This window comes from Protopterus annectens, chromosome 3.part1, assembly GCF_019279795.1.
Source record: "Protopterus annectens isolate FY-2018-M chromosome 3.part1, PAN1.0, whole genome shotgun sequence".
In the NCBI taxonomy this organism is placed as follows: Eukaryota; Metazoa; Chordata; order Ceratodontiformes; family Protopteridae; genus Protopterus; species Protopterus annectens.
Genome location: NC_056732.1, coordinates 512,457,746 through 512,481,245, shown reverse-complemented (window position 1 = coordinate 512,481,245; position 23,500 = coordinate 512,457,746).

Sequence of the window (23,500 nt, the reverse complement as noted above, 5' to 3'; positions counted from 1 at the left end):
TTTTGGCATTCAGCTTCAGAGTGAGGACTAATCCAGTCTATGTATAAAAGTAACTGACACCATCTTCTGCTTAATAGTCAGTGATCTTCTGTACTGTAGACCCATCCCGTCCAAAGTAGCCCCACCCATGCAGTTACTCCCTGCAGTCCCCCTTGCTTTGAAGTCATTAGCTGCCACTGCCCTGGCATATGCCATGGCTGAGCTTACCTTTGTCTGACAGGAAGTTATTTGTGTAAATAAAGACAGACAGGTATACAAACAGGCAAATAACCAATAGAGGACAAGAATAATCTGTGTGCGTGTGTGTGTGTGTGTGTGTGTGTGTGTGTGTGTGTGTGTGTGTGTGTGTGTGTGTGTGTGTAGAGAGATGTCTGATAATTGCATAGATAGTGAGATAAGAAAATATGGTTTTGGAACACGAGAGAAAACCAAAGTACATGGTTAAACCCCTAGAAATAATGGAATACATGTAAACCCAAGAGAGAGAAAGTGACATATCATTAAGATGTCTTGAACGCGGTCTGTATGTTAGAAGTCTTATGCACTGAGCTACCATACTGCTTCTTTCTTTACAGTGTAATTGTTTAATCTTTGAAGATCACAAAACACATTCCACAGGCATCTAGATCCGAAGTAAATTGAATTGCTTGCTACAGACAAGCTTAGCGAAAAGCAACCATAGCTGACGCAAAAACAAACCACCTGCTCTGACACTACAAGGACGCATGTCCAATTCTTCCTTTTTGAATCTGACTATAATAAAACTCATAAAAGTGTTCATTACCTGCAGCTGAAGTTAAATTCCACAGTTCCTGTCTGATAATAATTTATTAGACACTATCAATGCTTGTTAAAAAGACCAACTGACAACTAAAAGGTATCTTGATAAATGTTATTGTTTCAAACATCATTCTTCTTCAATGTTTTACAGTCTGTTCCATTTGTCAGGTGTAAATACTGCACTCAATTTCTCAGCACTGTTTTTAACCTGATAAGGCGTTGAGACAAGAATTATATATTCTCTGCCTGTTTTTTTCTCTTACTTTGAAAAACAACAGTTCAATAGAGAGAAAGAAAGAAACGAAAAGAAATTAAGATCTGTCTGATATACATATACATAGGTTGCATGGAACTCTTCCTAGCATTCAGGAATGGCCAATGTAAAATGTTGTTACACAAGTGTTGTGACATCAAAATATTATTAAACCATTAAGAGCGTATCATCCGTAGCACAACAGCTTAATATACTCTTATCTTTGCATGTCAATAAAACTTCAAATGACAGGGATACTGGACTAGACTAAAAAATATGCAACTTAGAGCTAAGAAATACGTTCACATTACGAATATATGGACAATCCCTATAACTAATGCATAAAATAATTGTATAGTACTGGTTAATGTAGAAGGATATGAAATGTAGTAGCAGTATTTTATCAGCTTGCCTTAATTATGTGCCTTATATGTATGTGTGTGCGGGGGGGGGGGGGGGGGGTTAAGCAAAGCTGGTTACACCAGTGGTGATATTGGGGGTTATACATCATAAACTAACAAGTTCTGAGGCTTGTACTGACAGACATTTTTCAGCTTTAATGATTTGAAAGCATTGCACATCAGGTGCAGGCATGGCAAATGATTAGGGTATAAGACAACCCCCCCCTTCCCCATGACATCAGGTATGATTGTACACTGGAATACTTCAATCTCCTTTCCCAGGTTTGGGAAAAGTATTAGGTTAGTTATTTGGGGTCAGCAGTGATTCCTGACATCAGAGATTGAAGAGATGTACCAGAAGTAGCTCAAGATCTGCTGCATATACATAAAATTGTAAAAAAATAAGCAAAAAAAAAAAAAAAATTGGGTACATAATTGCTATCACAACACTTCCACTGTTTGATTCAAAAATTACAGATTTAGATAACATATATGTAATACAAATCGTGAAGTACTAAAAATTATATATTTTCTGTGTTATAAAGTAACAGGTGGGGTAGCTGTGGGATTTAAACATGCATGTAGCATACAAGAATAATACTTAAGTTCACCCCCTGTCATGTTTCCTGTTCTTCACATCTGTGCCAGACCTTTGTCTTGTATACATTTATACATTAGACCATTGTTTTCTATATGGTTTACCTGTTAATGTACTTTCAAATAAATAAGGATCTATGATATGTTTTCTAGGAGTCACAAAGAGCTGCAAAATATAGAATCCCAGAAATATAAAAGGGGGAAATTGATTTGTGCATATGCTGCACATTTAATATATTTCCTTTTATTTTTGAGTAAAGTATATGCATGCTGTACTAAATATACTGTGATGGTGGATAACTTTTAACAGCCACAGTCTTTTTGTTTATTTCCTACAGACTCCAAACTCTACTTCTTTGTATTAATTTTTTCCATTCTCTTCTTAACATACTTCGGATGACCCATGCTTGTCTTATGCATACTTGATTGTCAGTGTGTTTGCTCTCACTTCCTTTGGCTAGGTGTCAATCAGTTTCATATAGCCACCATCTTCTCTGTTGATGACTGTTTCTTCACATTGGTATTTACCTTGCCCATTCTAGCCACAAGTTATGGCCCATTCTTGCATTAAAAACACTTTCCTATGAACCTATGATTCTGTTTTACAGGTATGCAAAAAAATATTCCATTACAGTCTTTTCTTCTGTCATATCTTCTAAGGTAAGCATCTTTAATCCACCCTCTCAATTCTTCTGCCCTTTCTGTTAGGATGTATAAAATTATTTTTGGCCTTGAGGAGTCCTGCACTTTGATAGATGCTAGAGTTCATAGGTTTTTACTTAGTGTACGGCCCAAAGAGACATCAAGAAACTCAGCCACAACACCCATTACTGGTAGGAAAGTAGCAGCACTTAGCTTTCTCCATGGCAGCCAGTCATCTACATCCTCATGGATGTGCCAATGGACATCATGGCAGCCAGTTACACTCTGAATGACAAGGTATGTATGTGCTCTGATCACCAATGCCCTCAATATGCCTATCTGCCTGTTCTATGTTCCTATATGCTATGTCATTCTGCATGGATTGATGTATGTCCTGCAGTCCCTGCAGTGGTTACAGTTTCTCATGCAGGCCACACAGTGCACTTACTATCTCTGACATGGTATAAGTAATGGCTGTCTGTGCCTGGATCGCTAATGTGCACATCCACTAATTGATGCCAGTGGTGACACAGAGGTCTCAGAATGTTCTGGATTCATAATGGCCAGAACATTCTGAGGTCTCAGAATGTTCTGGATTCATAATGGCCACCTACTCACCTTTCCTGTATGCTGGATGTATGCACCTCAGAGGAAATACATCCCTCAGATGAAGTCTGTAGCAATGAAGCCTGTGTGACATTGGTGAGGTTTTCATGAAGAGGACAATCATTGATGAACACAGGTTCATGCCAGAGGTAATTCCTGCCAATCCTCTATCATCTCAGCTGTGCTTGATGTGAGCCTGCTCTCCACTGTTAAGATTCATGATAGTGTCATTGTGTCATCAAACTGTGCTAGGTGCATGGTGCTACTATCATTATCCATAAGCAACCTGCTGGGATCAGGCATGTTCTGACCTGTTATGCTTTATCCTGACCCATGGAACATGTGAATGTATACAGATAAAATACCCTTGCTACATGCCAATCATATATGTAGCCTCAGGGCACATACATACCTTGCCATTCAGAGTGTAACTGCTGCAGATCTGATGTTCTTGGATGCTAGCTTTGCATATGTTTTCATTTAAGTAAAAAAATCACAGTTGCAAGTCACTGTCCTGCAGCCAAGGCATGTGTTACTACTCATTCGGTGCATTCCTTACAGTTACTGGGGCCCATATCCCACATCCAAGCCACAACCAGGTGTGATGCCCTGCACTGGCCCAGTAATCAAGGAGCCTCAATCCTCACCACTGGCAACAGCTAGGAGATGTACACATTGGGAGGATGACAAGTACACACACACAGTAAAGTACAATTTCCCTTAAGAGCATACAGAGATCACAGTCAGTCTGCAGCTGGTTTCTCCCTCTTTCTCCAGATCACCAGTAAGACTCCCCACTGGCACAGCTATACAGTTGAGACCTTAGCCAGGGTTCCAAGCCAAGTCCTCATCTGTCCAACCAGTGCTTCGTGTCCCTGCCCAAGTAGCTGACACACGCACTCTTGGAGATTTGTTTTACACACACACACACACACACGAGTGCACACCCACACACACACACACACACACACACACACACACACACACACACACACACACACACACATACCTGGGAAAGGATGGCACAGGTTTATTAGCTATGCCCCCTTCTGCACAGACAATAAGGTAGTTATCACTGTCACCAGTACCTCTACTTATCAGCTACTATTAGGCCCTTACAAGGGTGTCCAATCCTACTGTGTAATATTACTATTATCCAAATGGTAGTCTGAACAAGACTTGCAAGACTATTTAGCAGTGGCCTGTACAGTGTCACCAAATACATATGCAAGTACTCTAAGAGCTTAAATATGTCTCACAAATATCAGCCCCAAAGATAGGTTTAAATATATTTAATAATAAATAATAAAATAACAAGATGATACTCAGTCAATCAACACAGTAACTTCAGAGTTCAAAATCACAGGAAATATTTTAAAACAACATTGCAGGACAGTGTCAAATAAATGAAGAAAACATCTAAACTAATCTTTACTATATTCCTATCTATATCTAAGAAAGATACTATGTCCTGAATCTTACTTACAGAAAAACAAGCAGGCAGAAGTGTAGATGATGATGATGAGGTGGAAGTTTCCACATCAAAGACAAAATACAAAATGCCCAGTCTCTGTCTCTCTCTGAAAGAGTTCTTAAATTAATATCAAACATTACTGCTGGGTTAGCTTGGATGACATCACTCTTTGTCACCTGACTTCAGTTCCCAGGCTAAACAGAAACTTAACATCTCTGTGTTAGAAATATATATCTCTCAGATGTGCAGCTGCTAAGAAGTCATAAAGCAATAAAATACTTTACATTTTAAACCTAGTAATTAATTTTCTTTTAAGACAAAAGAAAAACTTCTAGCTCTAGACATTGTATCTGCTTGTTGCATTGACACTGTTTTATAGAACACCGTAAAACACTTAATTTCAACTTCTTTTCTTGAAGTTTTGTAAGTTAATCTTCTAAGTTCCAGCACTGTACACTGTAGTAACATTCTTGAAGATCAGTATATAATATACAGTTCTGTATAAATCATTTCAATATTCACAAATGACATAGAATTGTTTACAAAATTCCAGATAGTTGGGATGGCAGTGTCACACCAGGTATGAGATCTCCCACACCTTCTCAAGCTTGGGGTGCCAGAAATTAATCCATCTGTAAATCTCTCAAAAAGACAATGAAGGAAGTAAAATAGAAAACCAAACTTTAAGTAATTCACAATAAAAACTGTAAAAAAGATCTACCTATATATATATATATATATATATATATATATATATATATATATATATATACAGTAATAGTGTTTAATGTAAATAATACAAAAATAGTAAACACTTTTGTGTCATGAACTTAGAAGTCAAGAATTCATCAGGTTGTTAATTGAATACACACATAGCCAGATATTTAATTATCAAAACAGACATCCTGACTTAAATGGCATGATTAATATGAAATGTTTTTTAAAGTTTGGTAGTGTGAGATTATACTTTTCATAATGAAGACAATCCCCCAGATTTACTAATCTTCCATGCAGGACTAGCTTAGTCCTGCATGGAAGCAACCGTTTAGGAGCAGGATGGCATGCATAATAATGAGGTGTGCTGCCTGAGCTCCTAATCTTACACGGAGAGTATAAGAGTGCAGGGGACGTGTCTGAGAGCAGAGCCCTCAGAATATACACGCCCCTGCAATGAAGAACAGCAAAAAGGGGTAAGAAATGAGCGAGACCGCTCATAAGTGTCCACATATCCCCAACAACAATCCCACATGTGTACAACAGCAACAGTACACATAAATAAAATGAAGAAACCCTTTTATTTTTTTATTAAAAATCTGATTAAAGCTAACCGTAGGTGCGTGGGTGTGCCCATCGCTTAACTACAGTTAATGTAGCTTAAAAGACTGAAGAGGATAACAAGGAAGATATATGCAAATGAAGCAGCATAGCAATAGTGTAGTGGGCAGAGCATTCACCTTACACGGAGGTATTCCCGGTTTGGGTCCCACTGCAGCAGATTCCATTTTCTATGGCAAAGCACATTATGAGTAATATTTATGTTGCATAACCCACTAAATAACATATTTTTATGAACTGGAGTACTGCAGTAAATGCACATGTGAGGTGTCAGTGTCATAATTATTAAGGCACTAGTAAGCAGGTTTAATCACAAATAAGCAGTAGTAAGCATATTTAAGCACTAGTTAGCTGGCATAAGCCCGTTTGCACAGCGGTAAGCAATGCCTACACTGGCTAAACAATTCTAAAGCTAACTCTCTGTAAGCAGATGTAATGGCAGGTTAGCAGTGCTTACCTTCGCGCAAACCCACTTACAACTGCTCAAAAGTGCCTTAATCACTCTGTATCCAATGGCCCTTGTTCTGGCCATCAACAAAATAAACAACCATGAAGGTCTCGAACCCAGGACCCCATACATCATAATTAACCACCAAGCCATCACAAAAGTACAAAAGAATGAGGTATCAGCAAACAAGTCCTCACCATAGTAAAACCAAACTCAGTATAAACGGGTGAAAGCGCTTAGGATTTTATTCAGTTGATTGCTGGTTGTTCGTTTTCCAATAAAGTCTTAGTGTGACGTCGATCCCAGTCTGGCTTTTTTACAAGTTTATTTTCATTTGTACATGCTGTTTTGGTGAATAAAACCAAACTGAACCTGAGAAAGGAATCAGTATACAGTTATATGTTCCATAACCCATTACATAAAATAAATATGTAAACTGGAGTACAGAAGTAAGCCCAGAAGTGAAGTGTAATTGAATTAGAGTACTGAAGTTCCCAATAGAACACAAGGACCCCATAGAGTGTACGTACACATTAATTGTTGATACCTGGCAGATATATAAGATGCAATGAATAAGAAATCAATGCCCAAAAGAAATATGATGCAAAGTCTAATGTAAGCACTGCTAAACATTACACAGGCCAGCTTAGGAGGTGTAAGCAATGTGTAGACCAGCTAATTCAATGTGCCCAGTGGTATACCCCTTTAAACAATGCCAACCCTAGGTAAGCAGGTTTGCCCATAGCTTAGCCTTTTCAAAACTAGCCAATCATGGAGAAGTGCAGGAAATCGGCCCTACTTAAACCCAAGAGGCAGGAATACATCTCATAACTGGTTGTAGCTTCCCGTTGCAGGCACTATGGCAGTAAGGGGAGAAGGTGTGCACTTCTGGGTGCAGCACTGGTGCATTCAGAAGTCCAAGGTCATGGCAGGACTCCTAGTTAAAGACCATGCTCAGAGACTGCTACAGGGCCAGTACCAGGGCTCCCAATATAAGGTGGAGGCCTGGGACCGTCTTGGCCGCGACCTCACCTGTGCTACTGGCATACCCGAACTGGTGAGCAGGTTAGGCACCACTATGCAGACCTGAAGTGGCATAAGGGGGACCTCTTGGAGGAGTGGCTCCAAGAGGCTAGAGCATCAGGGGATGTTCCAGATGTGTGTAAGTATCACCCTAGTATGTGTGTAATAATTGCCAGCTCAGGTATATCATGGATAGGTATGGCTAAATATTCCTCTTATGTCACCCACAGCTGTAATGGAGTGGGCCATGAACCAGGAGGCCCACATCAGTCGCCTGGTGAGGTTGTGATGCGAGGCAGGTCAATAATACTCATGCATTTACTGTCATAGGAAATAACAATAAAAGTAGTAAATTAATTGCTAATATAAAACCTGTATTGTTCAAGGCAAGTACTGCATACACTAGAGAATATGGCAGTAAGTGTCTCATATTGTTTGTAAGTCAATAAAAGTGTAATAGCCTGACAAAACAGGTCTAACTGCTGGACTGCATGTGTATATCCTGGTATCATACGGAAATGTAGATATGCAATCATGTAATAGTATTATAGTATTAAGCACTGTTACCCATACTGTGCACCATAAATTGAATGTGTAGGAATGCCTGTATATGACAGGTGTAATCCTCACAGGCTATTTAGTACAACTAAAAGACACATAGACAGTAAACAGGGAAAATGCAGACAACAAAAACCAAATAACACATGCAACTGGGTGGTAAACTGTTGTTTTTTTAGCACACACAGCCACGGTTCGAATCCGGGCAGTGGTAGTAATCTGCATACAGAATCATTCCCCACAACTGTACAGATATGTCAGAATGTCTAGTAAAGTGGCTCATATCTGTTGCCTATCAACCTGTCCCCTTGGGAAATCAGTGGGATGATCCCAGACGTATAGGCAGCAAACAGAAAATACAACTGATTGACACACAACTATGAGAACAAAGCTGGCACACTAGCAACTCCCCAATAACTTATGTGACTAAGAAGCCACGTATATCCCATTTACACCCCCAACTTGTCAAGCTGTGACCAGAGTGTGTACAGTAACATATTGAGATGTATGTGCATAATAGTAATGTGGTACTGTGTGTGGGATTATTCAGGTAGTGCTAATAAACATTTCTCCCACAGGTCTGTCAGATACCAACACTGTGCCCAGAAATACAAGAATGATATGCAGTTGCTCTGAATAATAAGGTATTACACATCACTGTCACCCATACTGTCCTACAACATAAAACTGTCTAGGAAATCTGTATAAGAGTGTTGTAATACAAGGTCAGAATGCAAAAGCACAGGGTATTAATAGGACAGAAAGCAGATAGGAGATATACATCAATATCTATATAGCAGACACAACTGTGATGGACAGGGACGTCGGGAGGCATACTGACTATGCGCATTTCAGTACAGTTTATCTGGAGTGGGGGGTAGAATCTGGCTGGCTGTAGAACCCATGATTTATAAAGTCAGCAGCCTGTTGTTAGCTACAAACCAATGGCTGCTGATTGGTCCAGAGACTCCCGCTTTAGTTGCTTGAAGTTGTGAAAGAGAGCGCGTGTGTGAGTACATGGTAGTCTAATTCCAGCTCCAGTTCTACTTGACCTGCTTGCTTTGGTTATCTTTATATTTGTGTATTGCTGCTGCAGTTTAAAGATTTGTACCTGGGTAACCTGGCTGAATCATTTTAAGTAAGTTATTTTAAGTTTTATATAATATCGCAGTCTTCGCAGACTCAGAGATGCAGATGCAGACTAGTAAATTATCAATGAAGTGAACTAGTAGCAGTTGCTGATTTTTGCAACTTCGCAAAAGCATTTGTTTTTTTTTTTTTTTTGGATTACATGCAAGCATGCTACTAGTAATTGCTGCTTTTATTATTTTCCTTGGCAAACAGCTTTCTTTTAAATCACATTTGCGCCTAGGCTAGCCCTGCCCTAGTGGGCGCCAAACTGTTTTGTCAAGTATAAAAACCCGAGAATATGTACTTGGCCTTGCTAGATTCTTATTTATACATTTATTATAGTATTTTTCATTTTCTTTTGTGATATGTTTTAATTGTAACAAAATAACTACTGAAACATAATGGTTATGGCTTTAAGTGGTAAACTGGAGCACGACTTGCCGGCTTCTCATTGCCAGGTATTTGGTATTACACCATTAAGAAAAACGAGATTTTGAGTAAGATAGTGTTTTCTTTTAATCTAGCTTGCTATTGTCTTTCCCATCATGCATTTTATGTAGTAGTTCTAGGTTTATTGTTAATTGGCTTCCATCCCAACACTTTTTATGTGGTGTGTGTATGTATGTGTGTGTGTGTGTGTGTGTGTGTGTGTGTGTGTGTGTGTGTGTGTGTGTGCGTGTGTGTGTGTGTGTATATGTGTATATATATATATATATATATATATATATATATATATATATATATATGAAATTTGTAAAAAAATATTTTATATCTGACCTTGGATAAAAGTTTGCTGTTGTTGGTTATTGTACTTGTAATGTTTATGATGACGCCAATATATGTTGTTTTTGCTAGTAGACTAATCTAAATTTGTGGCATTATCGCTTTACTTGTCTTACCATGCTGTTTTCTGACAGGTTGTGTCAACTCAACTTTGTAAGTATGGGCATGTGAAAGTGATATTTGCGGTCTTGTTCTGTCAAGTAACGTAGTAGGCTTGACTACTGTTTTCTGTCGGGGAAGTAATCCGGCAAACCGTACAACTCAAGTGCTGAACATTCAAAAATAGTACTGGGATTTTTTTTTTTTTCTTTTGGTATTGTCTGGTTTCTTCTAGTCTTTTTTTTCATAAAGTGAGACTTGACTGCACACCTCTCAACTGTACAGATTAGCTCCCTCACATTATTCTTTTCAGTCTGGTACCAACTTACTTTACTCCCTCCATTTATTTGTACTCAGTGTGGTTAAACCTAGTTTAACGGGTTGCTTCATGTCTGAAAACATGTTCTCCTTATCTAATGTCAGGGAATCCAATCAGAATATTTCAGACATATTTAAGAGATTGTTTAGTGGAAATGCAGCATTAAAATTCGGAAGTAGTCTTGATTTTTTCTGTAACTACCCCTATGGGCTGTGCAAAATCGAAGCTTCTATAAACACTGCAGCAACACCCCAAAACCTTCACCTTCCCTCTCCTGGCTGCCATGTTTTAGATGTTTTTTACCTTTCAAAGAGGTGGGTCCATCTCTTTCTTCCCACGTTTTTTTTTCAAAAATTGCATAAAGGCTCCATAGGCTGGTGGTCCCTTTGCCTGATAAAAGTTGGGATGCAGTTACCAAGGACCGAGCAAGCTGTTTATGTTAGCTTTTCAAGAGTTTGAATTATAAACATTTTGCAAAATGTCACTCATTATATGTAATTACTGGCTATGGTCAACCATATACCTCTCACTTCATAGTACAAGAAATCTTGACAGAGCCTAAAATAATGGGGGACAAAAGCCCAAAAATGACAGATTTTAAATATTGTTCTTAGAAACTTAGAAAGTTACTAGAATAACAAGAACTGGATTATATTGAAAAAGAACTATGCAAACTGGATCCAAAGTTTGAAACAAAGCGCAGGGAGGAGACGAAATAAGTAACAATGACTTGAGAACACTTCCATCAAGAACTTACACTTTTTATCGTGGTATGCAAACCAGAGGCTGACACAAGTTTAATAGCACACGCTTGGAAAAACTATGGATAAAAAAACTAATATTATTAAATACGTATTTACTTGGATGACTATTCATTTGTATTTGTATGTATAATTTACGTATTGTGCTGTCAGAAATATTGTCTCTCTTTGCATTATTCAAAGTTGATCTTCTGAGTTTGAAATCAGTCAATAAGTACCAAATAATGCATGACTCTGTGGCATATACTTCATGTGAGTTGGGTAATATTAGGAATAACTAAATTAATGCAGGTCACACTACTTACTTGGTAGTAAATATTGACTGCCACATAACTATGAAAGTGAACTTCAGTATCTGAATGAAAAAAAAAAAAAGTTGAGTCTGGATTTTGGCACTATACCATACCTCTCAACTGTCCAGATTTTTGCATTATATTTTTGATATTTTCCTCCTAAAATTTGTGGTTTTCTGGTAAACCATTGAGAACTCAAGTCATGAAATAAAGACTGACATTTAATTTTCTGACTTCATACACTTCAGAAAATATGTGCTAACATAAGTCCTGTTATTCTAACATTGTTCTAAGTTTATAACAGCAATATTTAAAATCTCTCCCTATTTTGGGGCCTTTGTCCCTCATTATTTTTGGTTTTGTTCAGATTTCTTTAAGAGGTTGAGCGGTATGCATTGAACCATTGTAAGCAAAAAGACAATCCAGTGTAACACTGTTGTATTCTGTTTTTAAGGAAGTGTATGGACAGCAATGTGTAGATGTGGGTGTGGCTTGTGGGTGTGGCTTGTTGGGGCAGCAGTCTAGGAGCTGTGAGTACAAATCTGAAAATCCTGGCCACACCCCTGGTAATGGACAGTGCTTAAGTTGTAGCAGACACAGCCATGGTCTGAATCCTGGGAGTGGAATTAGGCTGCATACAGATTCATACCCCACAACTGTACAGATGAGGCCAGAATTTCCAGTATATGTGCCCATATCTGCTGCCTGTCCCTCTGGTAAGTCTGTGGGATGATCCCAGACATTTAGCCAGCAAACAGGGAATACAGGTGATTGGCAAACATCTATGAGAACACTCCTGTCACTGTAGCAACCCCCAAAACTGTTAGGAGAGTAATATGGAAAGTATGCCCTAGCTACGCTCCCATGTTGTCAAGCTGTGACCAGAGTGTGTACAGTAACAGATTGAGATGTATGTGCATAATACTAATGTGTAATCTGGAACTTTGTGTGGCAACATTCAGGTAGTGATAAACATTGCCCCCACAGATATGTTGGATACGAACACTGTGCTGTGAAATACAGACCATTATAACCTGTACTGGTAATGTTCACTCTGGTATTGTAGGGAATTGTGAGTGTTGCAGTTTCTCTGAATAATAAAGTATCACTGGTCACTGTCAACCACACTGTGCTACATAATATAACTGTGTAGGAAGGCATGCATATTTGTGTGTTAGATCACTAAAGATGCAAGAGGGTAATATTCTAGATATGTCCAGGCACACCAGCATGTGGGCAACACATGGCCAGAGTCTTTGCAGAAAGAGTTGGCTAACATAGTGCAAAACATCAACCCAGAATTCGGGGATATGTGTATAAACAGTAAGTTATTCCTAACAAACATTCCCTCCACAGGTATACCAGGTAAGAGGTGCACACTGCAGGTAATACCGGTTCATGTGTAATGATGACGACAGCTATATCACTGTCCAAACTAAGGCTATAGGTTAGTGTAGTAAGACTTGTACGGTACAGATAACAGCTCTGACTAGGAAAGTAATGTGGACTACAGAAATATACTAGTTGCTAATTGACATTTTTCTCTCCACCCCACCATATCTCCAACAATAATCAACATACCCACCCCAACCGATATGTAATGACACCCATGTTCTGATAATGTCCAATTTTTTGATAAAATGTTAATGGTTCCCATGCATATACTATATTGAATTATTCCAACATTGGTGGCAGGGTGCCATCAATGTACCTGCATGCTGTTCTTATTACCACTATGGTCCCATATATGCATGTGTTCTGTTTGCTATGCAACTGTTCCGTGTCTGGTGTCTGGGATAATGGGAATATCTATGCATGCTGTTATACCTAACCCTGGAATGTGTTGATTATTACTAACCCACAAATGATAAAATGTAAACACTATAGCATGCTTGGGAAGGCCGGTCCCAGCGGACCCACCTGCCCCACCTCTGCTGGCCGTGGCACCGGACACCACCATGTCTGGGGCTCAACCCGGGACCTCCCTGTCCATTGGTCCTGCACCACCTTTGGATAGAACCGCCTCAGGGGATGGGGCTCACGCCCCCGGGAGAGGGAGCGGACAGGCACCTGTCACCCGTCGCCAGGTCAGGGTCATGGTGCATAGAGCGATCAATGAGTAGGTTGGTAATCCTCTACAGCAGCTCGATGGCTGCATGCTGCGATTAGAGATTCAGCCTGGCTCTACAACTCAGCCCCCAGCACAGCCACCTTTGGGGCTATGAAGGTGCAGTGGTGACTGCCTATGGGCTTGTGGGCTTCCGATATACCAACAGCTCTCCCCAACAAGGTGTTTACCCCCCACATGTGTCATATACCGTCCCTGTATGCGTCTTGTTTGTCTTGTCTGTTAACCTACCCAATCTACCTCCCCAAATATACCTACTACCCCTCCCCAACATCCCAATCTCAGCTGAAAAAAAAGGGCAATCCGTTCCCACAAAAAAATCTCACCCCATACATAGCTGTCCATTTCGCACACATATCCACTGGACACATGTAATCCTGTATAATTGGCATCACATCTTATTATTGTTGTCGTCAACCCTCTCCCAGGGGTTTGAGTGCCTAAACCTACCTCCAAATTCAGTGTATATGCACAGCTGTTGCTGTAGAAGAAATGGGCAGATATGGACTTTCCCTACATCCTTCCTGCACATCCCTAGCTATTTTCCCTACTGTCTTTCCCTCTTTGTGCCCCTTTTCCACCATTTTCCTATCAACCCTTTTTTCTTTTAAAGAAATTAGCGTGGGGGTAAGTGGGAGTAAGCACTTTTAAGCAGCAGTAAGTGGGTTTAAGCCTGCTTGCGTGGGGGTAAGAAATGCCTACACAAGTTAAGCGATACAGAAGCTGAGTATAAGAAACTGTAACTGGAAGCTATTAGTGCTTACCTCCGCACAATCCCGCTTACAACTGCTTTAAAGTGCCGTAATCACTCTGTATCCAACGGCCCATGTTCTGCCCAGAAACAAAATAAGCAGCCTCTGCAAGGCTCAAACCTAGGACCCTACACACCATAGACAAAGCAATTTACCACTCAGCCACACCTGATATATGTAACTCTGATGTTTTCACAAACATATCCTCCAGCCCAGACATTAAACAGTACAGGGAATGTATTCCACCATTTAGATGTATGTGTGTGTGTAAATATATTACTATCTAAACAGATACAGCATATCTATATATGTAGATATCTATAGATATATATATATATATATATATATATATATATATATATATATATATAAACATATATATATATATATATATATATATATATATATATATATAAATATATAAATATATAGAAATATATCTGAACATATATACATGCTAATGGCTATATCAACACATATATACATCTACATTTATATGTCAACATAAACACAGCAAGCTACATATATGTAAGCTGATATATATCTATGTACATATATATGGACATAGCTATATATATATGTAAGCAGATATTTACATCTATATAGGTATATATGGACATGCATGTGTAGATATCAATGGGAGATTAATTAAAACATATATGTCCACATGCATCGTTAATAGGGTTGAGAGGCCCCAAACAATATACGTCTTGTACGAATAGGTATACCCACCCCCCCCTACAGCCAAACACGTCCCCCCTGCAATACACTACCAAGTGTTGCAGATCCCATAACCAGGACCTGACATGACATGGGCACAAGATGTTAACAGTACTACATCCCACCTGTATGATGTCAGGCTGGTATTGGTAACATATCTTGCAGTACAGTCTGGCTCCCATAGGAAATGTAAATAGTGGAAGCTATCAGCATCCCCAGGATAGATATACACAGACACATATATGCAGATACAGATATACATATATAAATATATATATATATATATATATATATATATATATATATATATATATATATATATAGATAGATATATATATAGACTACACATACACACACATAGATATGTGCAGTAAGATACTTATCTAGTAGGTGCACACAATATGGAACAGCCACTATGCCTACAGTTAACACCTTAATGACTGGACACTGGATGAGCAACCCATACAAATGACAGTCGTTGCCTACAACATATACCCACAGAGAGGTCATAGGATAAAACACCACACATAGGTCTGCAGAAATGGAAAACTATTATTTGTGTACTATTACAGATTTATATGCCATGTCATATAGCTGTTCAAACACTGACATCCATATAAACAGAGTAATGCAACTGTGAAACAGTTATAGGTTCGTAGGTTCATAGGTTGGTACTAGGCTATCAGCCCTAGGGCCTATACAAGCCTAGCCATAACAATTCCCTGGCTATTTCTTCCCACACTATTTACTTCCCTGGACCCTGTACTAATACAGTAGTCTGGAAAGGTTCACAACTGTTGCAGTCCAGGCCAAGCCCTTCAAATAGTACAATAGTAAAGACAGACTGGGCCACAGGATACCAAACAATCAACAGTAAGTAATGCAAGTGTATAGTTCAGCAGCATCTATCTACACTCTGTACACAATCACTAGGTGGTAAAGACTTCAGTTGGCCAAATGGGATGTAACTGTCACATAACAAGGCATAACTGACACTATCACAAGCACACTGACAAACAGAACAGTGTGTATGGCAGGAGGCAGTAGGCCTGCATTAACCCAATTTATGTAAGTAATGTCAGTATAGGTTAATTGTATGGTACTGTACATTCAGATACCTTAAGGCAGCTCACACCTGATGCCCCCACATATTGTAACAGCCTAAGTTATTTATGCCCCCCCCCCCGCAGACTCAATAATACAAGCCCATATACCACTGCTACAGAGACTGGCCTCTGGAGTGCATATGGGCACACATGTATGGTGTAGCTGAGCATCCCAAACACATGCCCTATTATAAGTCTGGTCTGTGCATGTGCCTTATTATGGCGTTCTTGTTCAGGTGTGTGTGCATTTCTGATGGGTGTCGTTAGCCACGGCTCTAGTGTGTAGCCAACATACCCCACTAGGTGAGCGTAGGGGATGTCCCCATTGGCAAATCTCTGGTACAGCTGCGTCAGATGGAAAATGTGTGAATTGTGATAGCTTTCAGGGCAGCCAGCACAAACATTCATTATAATGCCCTGGGTATCACACACAACCTGGCAATTGATGGAGGGGATGCCCCTGCAGTTGATGTAGGCCCTACCCTGATCACCGGGTGGTGCTTTGATGTGTAGGTGTGTGCAGTCTATAGTACCCACTACCTCAGGGTATTCTGCTATTTGTTGGAAGAGACACATATTGCCGGCTAACACCTCACAGGTGTTGGGGAAATATACGTGCTCACTGGCATGTGCTGACATGGCATCCAGGAACTGTTGGAATACTCTGGATGCTGATGCCTGTGAGATCCCCATGATATCCCCAGTTGAGCTTTGGGAGGTACCTGTGGCTAGTACTCCTAGGCCTACACATACCTTGGTATCCACTGGGATGGGTTCCCCTCGGTCAGTTTGGTGTGTCATGCTTGGCCAGCACAGCTCAACTATTTCCTGTAGGAGGTCCCTGTCCATCCTGTAGTGCTCCACTATCTCCAGCTCATGTAGCCCCTGGTAGATTACCCTGGGTCTGTACACTCTTCTCCGTCTCCTCACTGTGGGTTGCTCGGCCGCATGCACTGGTGGTGTAGAGTATTGGAAAAAACAGAGGGGTAGGTGTTTGCATAGTTTATAGTAGTGCTCTGTGCTGGGCTGGTCTGCTGCCTCTGTAATTGGCTGATTCTGATACATTTCACCTGCCAGCTATGCTAATTCTCCTTGATTACCTTCCTACTGCTGTTTTTCCTTCCCATTGCCTTCCTATTTAATCCCGGGGGTGCGGCACACAAACAGAGTTCTCAAATGTGCACAGTGCTGTTATTTCCGGGTTTAACTTTTTTCTTCTTCCTTTAAAACCTGGTGAGTGGCGCGCACACCTGCTTGGGCAATGTAAAAAGTGCTAGGCAGATTCAGACACAGCCCCTAGCTTAGCTGTGATAAGATAGGAGCAAACCTGAGCCACAGGGCTCCAGTCCGCTTACAGTATGCCTGACACCACCCCCCCCCATGATGTCACCTAACTTCTAGGCTTGCATCAAGCTATTCCTTCTCTTACACTGTTGGGACCTGACTAGCATTCTGGGGAAAACTGGGATTCATTATCATTCCCCTCATTTGCATAAGGTTGCCTGCTAATGTATAGTTATATATCTCACACTGAGCCTCCCCCCTTAGCAGCAACTACTCACTGGCCATGTTGTCTTCTGCCTGCCATTGACTTGCATGGTAGAATAGTGATTTTAGTTAGAATGTTTAATTTAGGTTCATTTTGTTATTTCCCCCCCGATCCTGTTTGCGCACCGCTGCCCTACGCCCGAGATCGGCTAAAAAAAAAAAATAAAAGGTTTTTTTTTTTTTTTTCACTGTTTGCAATGCCAATGGCCTTATACTTGGCCACTGGCATGCTTCCTAAGTGATATGCAACCTTTATTTGAAGCTGTCACAGCTCCATTTTGGATTTTGCAGAAATGTACTCGGTTACTAACCGAGTACATTTCTGCAGATTACACTAGTCCTGCACGGCTGCTTGCAAGCTTCCCGGATCACAAAATCACCTCATTTTCATGGATTTCTCCTGCAAATGGGGTGATTTGCATACAGGGACTTAGTCTGTGCATGACTACTGCAGGAGCACTTGTGCACACCCCTGCAGGCTGTTCCTGGATTGCACGGCAGACATATTGCCTGCTAGAGCTCCTGCACCGATCTTGCATGCCGTGTAAGGCATAGAGAATCCGGGGGAATGTTTGTGCTATTTTTAAACAACAGAAGCTTTTAGTGGATGTTTGAACATTTATTTTAATTGGTTGCTGTCAGTATAAATCACATGATGTATTACATTTATTCTGAGTGTATTTAAACAGTGATGGTTTAAATTTGAATTTTTCAAAAGTCTAAGGCACTGGTTAGGTGAAAGTGCAAAACACTCAATTGAATTACACTTTGCTTCTCTTCTGTTGTAGTGTTTTTGAATTTGCTAAAATAGCAGGTTTACATTGCTATGTATTTTCTGAAAATCAGATGCATGTAATTATTAATAACTTGAAGTTTGTGGGGAATATAAACTTAGATAGTTGCTGGAATAATAGTTTTGTGTTGGTAAGCATGTTCTGAATGATATGAAGTAATAAACTCAAATATCTGGCATTATTTAAAGACTTGAAGTTGGGGGGTAGGAAACAAAGTTTAAAATATTTCACTTATAAAATCAGAAATTTATTTTATACATATATATATATATATATATATATATATATATATATATATATATATATATGTTATAATTATTATTATTTTTTTTAAATGCACTTCTGGTTGCCCCTATATATATATTTTTTTGTAAACTATTTGGAAACTATTTCATAACTACCTAAACCTCCATGGTTTCACTCAAATGATTTCTCACCCAACTAGAATTGACAAGAAAACAGATAAGCAATCTCTTTTGGACTGATTCTTAACTAATAAACCCCAGTATTACCAAATAGCAGGGTGTCTCCCAGATCACTTAAGTGACCACTTTGGAGCCTACTTACTGAGAAATCACAGTAACCCTAATAAACTAATCAACATCTGCCAAATTCGTAATAAGAAAAATCTTAACTTACTGATTCTACTTAATATTCTTGAAAAAATAGGCTGGACTCCATTTAAACAACTGCCCTTAAATGCTGCTGTGAAGCAGTTCAATGACATCTTCCTTACTATTCTGTTTCACTCTGAAACATTTTAATATTAACCATGATGCTGTTAACTGGTTTCAAAGTTATCTATCTAGCCATCAGCAAGCCGTGAAATTGAAGCAAGCTCTATCCCCCACTCATTCCTGTCACTCTTTGGGCCCCTCCTCTTCAGCATATTCATAAATTTATCTTAATACTCCTCCTCTCAAGCATCTATCATACAATACGCACATGATTCAACCCTCATATGTGCAGCATCCACAATAACTCAACTACTTACAGTCACACAAAAAGCCTTCTCTGATATTGAAACGTGGCTAACAAACTCAAAACTCATTCTCAACCCTAATAAAACTAAATTTATGATATTTCATCCATCTAAGCTACTAACCTCAAAGCTAACTTTTATATCACTGCCAGTAGTAATACTAGGATTTTCCCAGATTACCAAACAAAGCTATTAGGCGTCCTAATTGACAACAGGATAAAATTTGACATACACATTTCTAACGCAATCAAAAACGTTCACAAGAAAATGGAAACAATGTATAGAAACAGTGGAAACTATGGCCCAAACTGCAGAATCCTATATAAACGCATTCTACAGACATCTCCAGGAATGCATGGATCATGCTATCCCAAACAAAACCAAAACCCAAACATCCAAAGGCAGGCATCCAGTCTGGTGGACCCCAGCCATAAATAAACTATACAACAGAAGGAGGAAGATACTACATGATAGAGCAAAATCCCTAATAGGGAAGGCATCCCTGATCAGTACTAGCAAAAAATTACGATCCCTCATAAAATCCTCCAAGGCCAGCTTCGAGAGAAAAATTGCTCAGGACACTAAAGACAATCATAAGGCTTTTTTCAGTTATGTTAGGAACCTGGGATGCAACTCCCAGACTTGTTCTGAGTTGATTCTAAACGACAAAAAATACACTGAACCCACAGACATCGCCAATATCCTGGCAGACAGGTTCAGTGCAAACACCCCCCCCCAAAAAAAAGAGCAAGTATCTATCCCGGCAGAGGGCTGCCTCCCAAACATCTCTGATGCTCAGGTGAAGGTTGCCTTCTCCAAAGCAAAAAACACTGCTTCCATGGGACCAGATGGCGTCCCGGGTTGCGTCCTACATGAACTCCAAGAAGAACTAATCCCTCAAATAAAACAGCTGTACAATCTCAGCCTCACTACAGGATATGTGCCCACAGAATGGCATACAGCAACAGTGGTCCCACTCCACAAAGGTGGAGCCTCCACGGACCCTGGAAACTATCGCCCCATAAGCCTGACTAGCTTAGTCTGCAAGGCTATGGAGAGGATCATCATGAAGCTCATAAACAAATACATTGGGGACCTACAGACACTAGATCCTACCCAGTTCGGCTTCGTCATGGGCAGATCCTGCCTTTTGAACCTGGTTGACTTCTTCGAAACAGTCACCAAAGCCATAGATGAAGGGAAGGTAGTCCTCACAGCCTATCTGGACCTCGCAAAGGCATTTGACATAATACCCCACTCGGGCATCATAGATAAGCTATCCAGCTTAAATATAAACCCCTATGTCACAAGATGGGTCGCAAACTGGCTCAAAGACAGAACCCACAGAGTGAGAGTTGCTGGAGCCATGTCAGACTCGAAACCGGTCACAAGTGGCGTCCCACAAGGTTCTGTCCTGGGACTGCTCTTGTTCGGTATATACTTTTCCGAGGTACAGGCCAACGTGGGAGGACTATGGCTGACCAAGTTCGCGGACGACTGCAAACTAGGCGCCGTAATCAACTCTCCAGCTGACACAAACATCCTTCAAAAAGGTCTCACAGAGATGGATAACTGGTGCCAGAGCCATGGTCTAAAGCTAAATGCCAAAAAGTGTATAGTCATACCCTTTGGCAAAAACAATATGCCCACAAATTACCACATAGGCGGTAACCCATTAAGTACAGAGAAAGTAATTAGGGATCTGGGGACCCAAGTTGATAGCAATCTCTCCTTTGATAACCACATTGCCAAAGTGGTTAGAAAGACCTTTTACATAGCCCACCTCATCATGAAAGGATTACATCTAGATCAAGAGAGGTAATCGTGCCCCTTTATTCATCCCTCATCAGGCCCATCATAGAATACAATGCCCCTTTTGGGATGTACCTTACCCAACACCTGCAGCAATTAGAAAGACCCCAAAAGTACCTCACCAAGAGGATCAAGGGACTCAAACAGATGCCATATGCTGCTCGGTTAAAAATACTCCAGCTCTACTCAGTTGCATACCAACTACTTCGAGGCGATCTATGCCTGACATATAAAGCTATGTCCAATCCAGAATTAATGGACATGCTCCACCTCAGTAAATCTAAATCCCTTAGAACCACACGCTCGAGGGACTTGAGCCTCAGCACTGAAATAAATAGAACTTGCTGGAGGGACAGATTCATAACCCCGAGGCTCCCTTCGCTCTGGAACAGAATTCCAATTCCTGTTAGGCAGAGCACCTCACTGAATCTCTTCAAGAAGAATCTTGATGAGTGGATGGGGGATCGTAGGTTTGTCCCGGGGATTACTTCCATGTCACTATTAGACAGAGGCACAGCAAACTAAACCTTAAAAAGGGCACAGTATACTCAAATCAAGGGGTGGCGTAAGCCAAACAAAATTGGGCTAGGCTTATAATTGCCCCAGGGCAGATAGCCTAGTATGAACCTATAGCATTTACTGTTTGCTACTGTATCTTTTTCTTCTGTCTCTGTAAAAAAAAAAAAAAAAAAAATATCCTTGTTTTCCCGCTTTTCTGAACTAGAATAGTCCAGTCTTCAGATTTTGCTGATCTCTGGGCTTTGTCTTAGTTCCTGTGCTATCCACATCCTTATTTGGATAAGAGGAAGCTTCTTTGTTCACCAGTGGGAGTGGGGAGCACTGAGCAACCTATTTGTCCCTAGAGGAGTGGTTCCAGCCCAGCAACTTGTAGTTTATTGGCCATTTTGGGTCAATTCCTGGCTCTTTTCAACCCCCTGCTATAAAGCCCGTTTTTGCGTGCTTTTTCACTTGTAAAAGACTCAGCACAGCTCCTCGTGGTGTCCTGCAGAGTTCTACAAGCAGCAGAGAGTGAAAGAGTGACTTTCCTGGATTTATAAGTATTTTTTCTGGCTTTCGAATTAGTGCGAAGTTGCTCATAGAGCAGCATCGGGCAGCGCCGGTTAATCAAGTTTAAACGATTTCTGGCTCCGTAAAGTCTACTCTTCAATTTTTCCCTTAGAACTGCTCTACTTGTAATCTAAACAGCCTATACTCTAACTGAAAAGCTGAGCACTTGCTCCTAAAGCATTTTTTATACAGGTAAAGCACTCTTAAACAAAAGAAAGTACTTCATTCACCTAAATTCCCTTGAGTACCCATTTCCCTATACATCCTTTCTGACTCAGTTACACAGCAATCTTTTTCACTATTCTAGCATGTCGAAGGGTCAGTTGCTGGCTTCCTCTCCTGTTCAGCTGGTGAATCTGGGAATCTTGAGGCAATGTTACAATTGCCTCATGTACACAGACAACCCTCTCCTCCTCCCAACAAATACAAATATATGTGAGAGATGCAACTATATAGCCAAACTGGAGGCTGAGCTCTCTCAATTCAGTACTGGCAAGACCAGTCAGGAGGAGAAGGTAACCACGCACACCACAAACCCAGTCTCACATAGAACTATCACAACTGCAAACCAAACACATAAACACACAAAAACATACTCAGAGGCGCTGATTAAAAATCTACCAAAACAACAGAGGCCCCAAAAGCAGTCACCCAAGCAACCGCCACCTCAAGACATAGCACATGCAACACATACTTCACAAAGTCAGTGTGCTAAACAGTCACAGCCCTTAAGGCCAAACAACATGCCAGACACACTTGTAATAGGTGACTCCATAGTCAGACACACTGACGTCCCGCTCACCAGACTGAACAAGGAAAAGGTCACAGTAAGCTGCCTGTCGGGAGCTAGAATCCGCCACATAACACAAGCACTCAGGTCACTCCACAGCAAGTACAAATATGACTCAGTCATTGTACATGCCGGTGTGAACGACCTGAGACGTACCTCCCTGGACTACATGAAAAGAGACATAGAGGAGCTCCCTGATTATGTAGCCCAGGCCGGTATGACCCTGACCCTGAGCAGCATCTTACCCTCACCAAGAATGATGCCACAGTACAAAGACAAAATGATCAGTTTTAACAA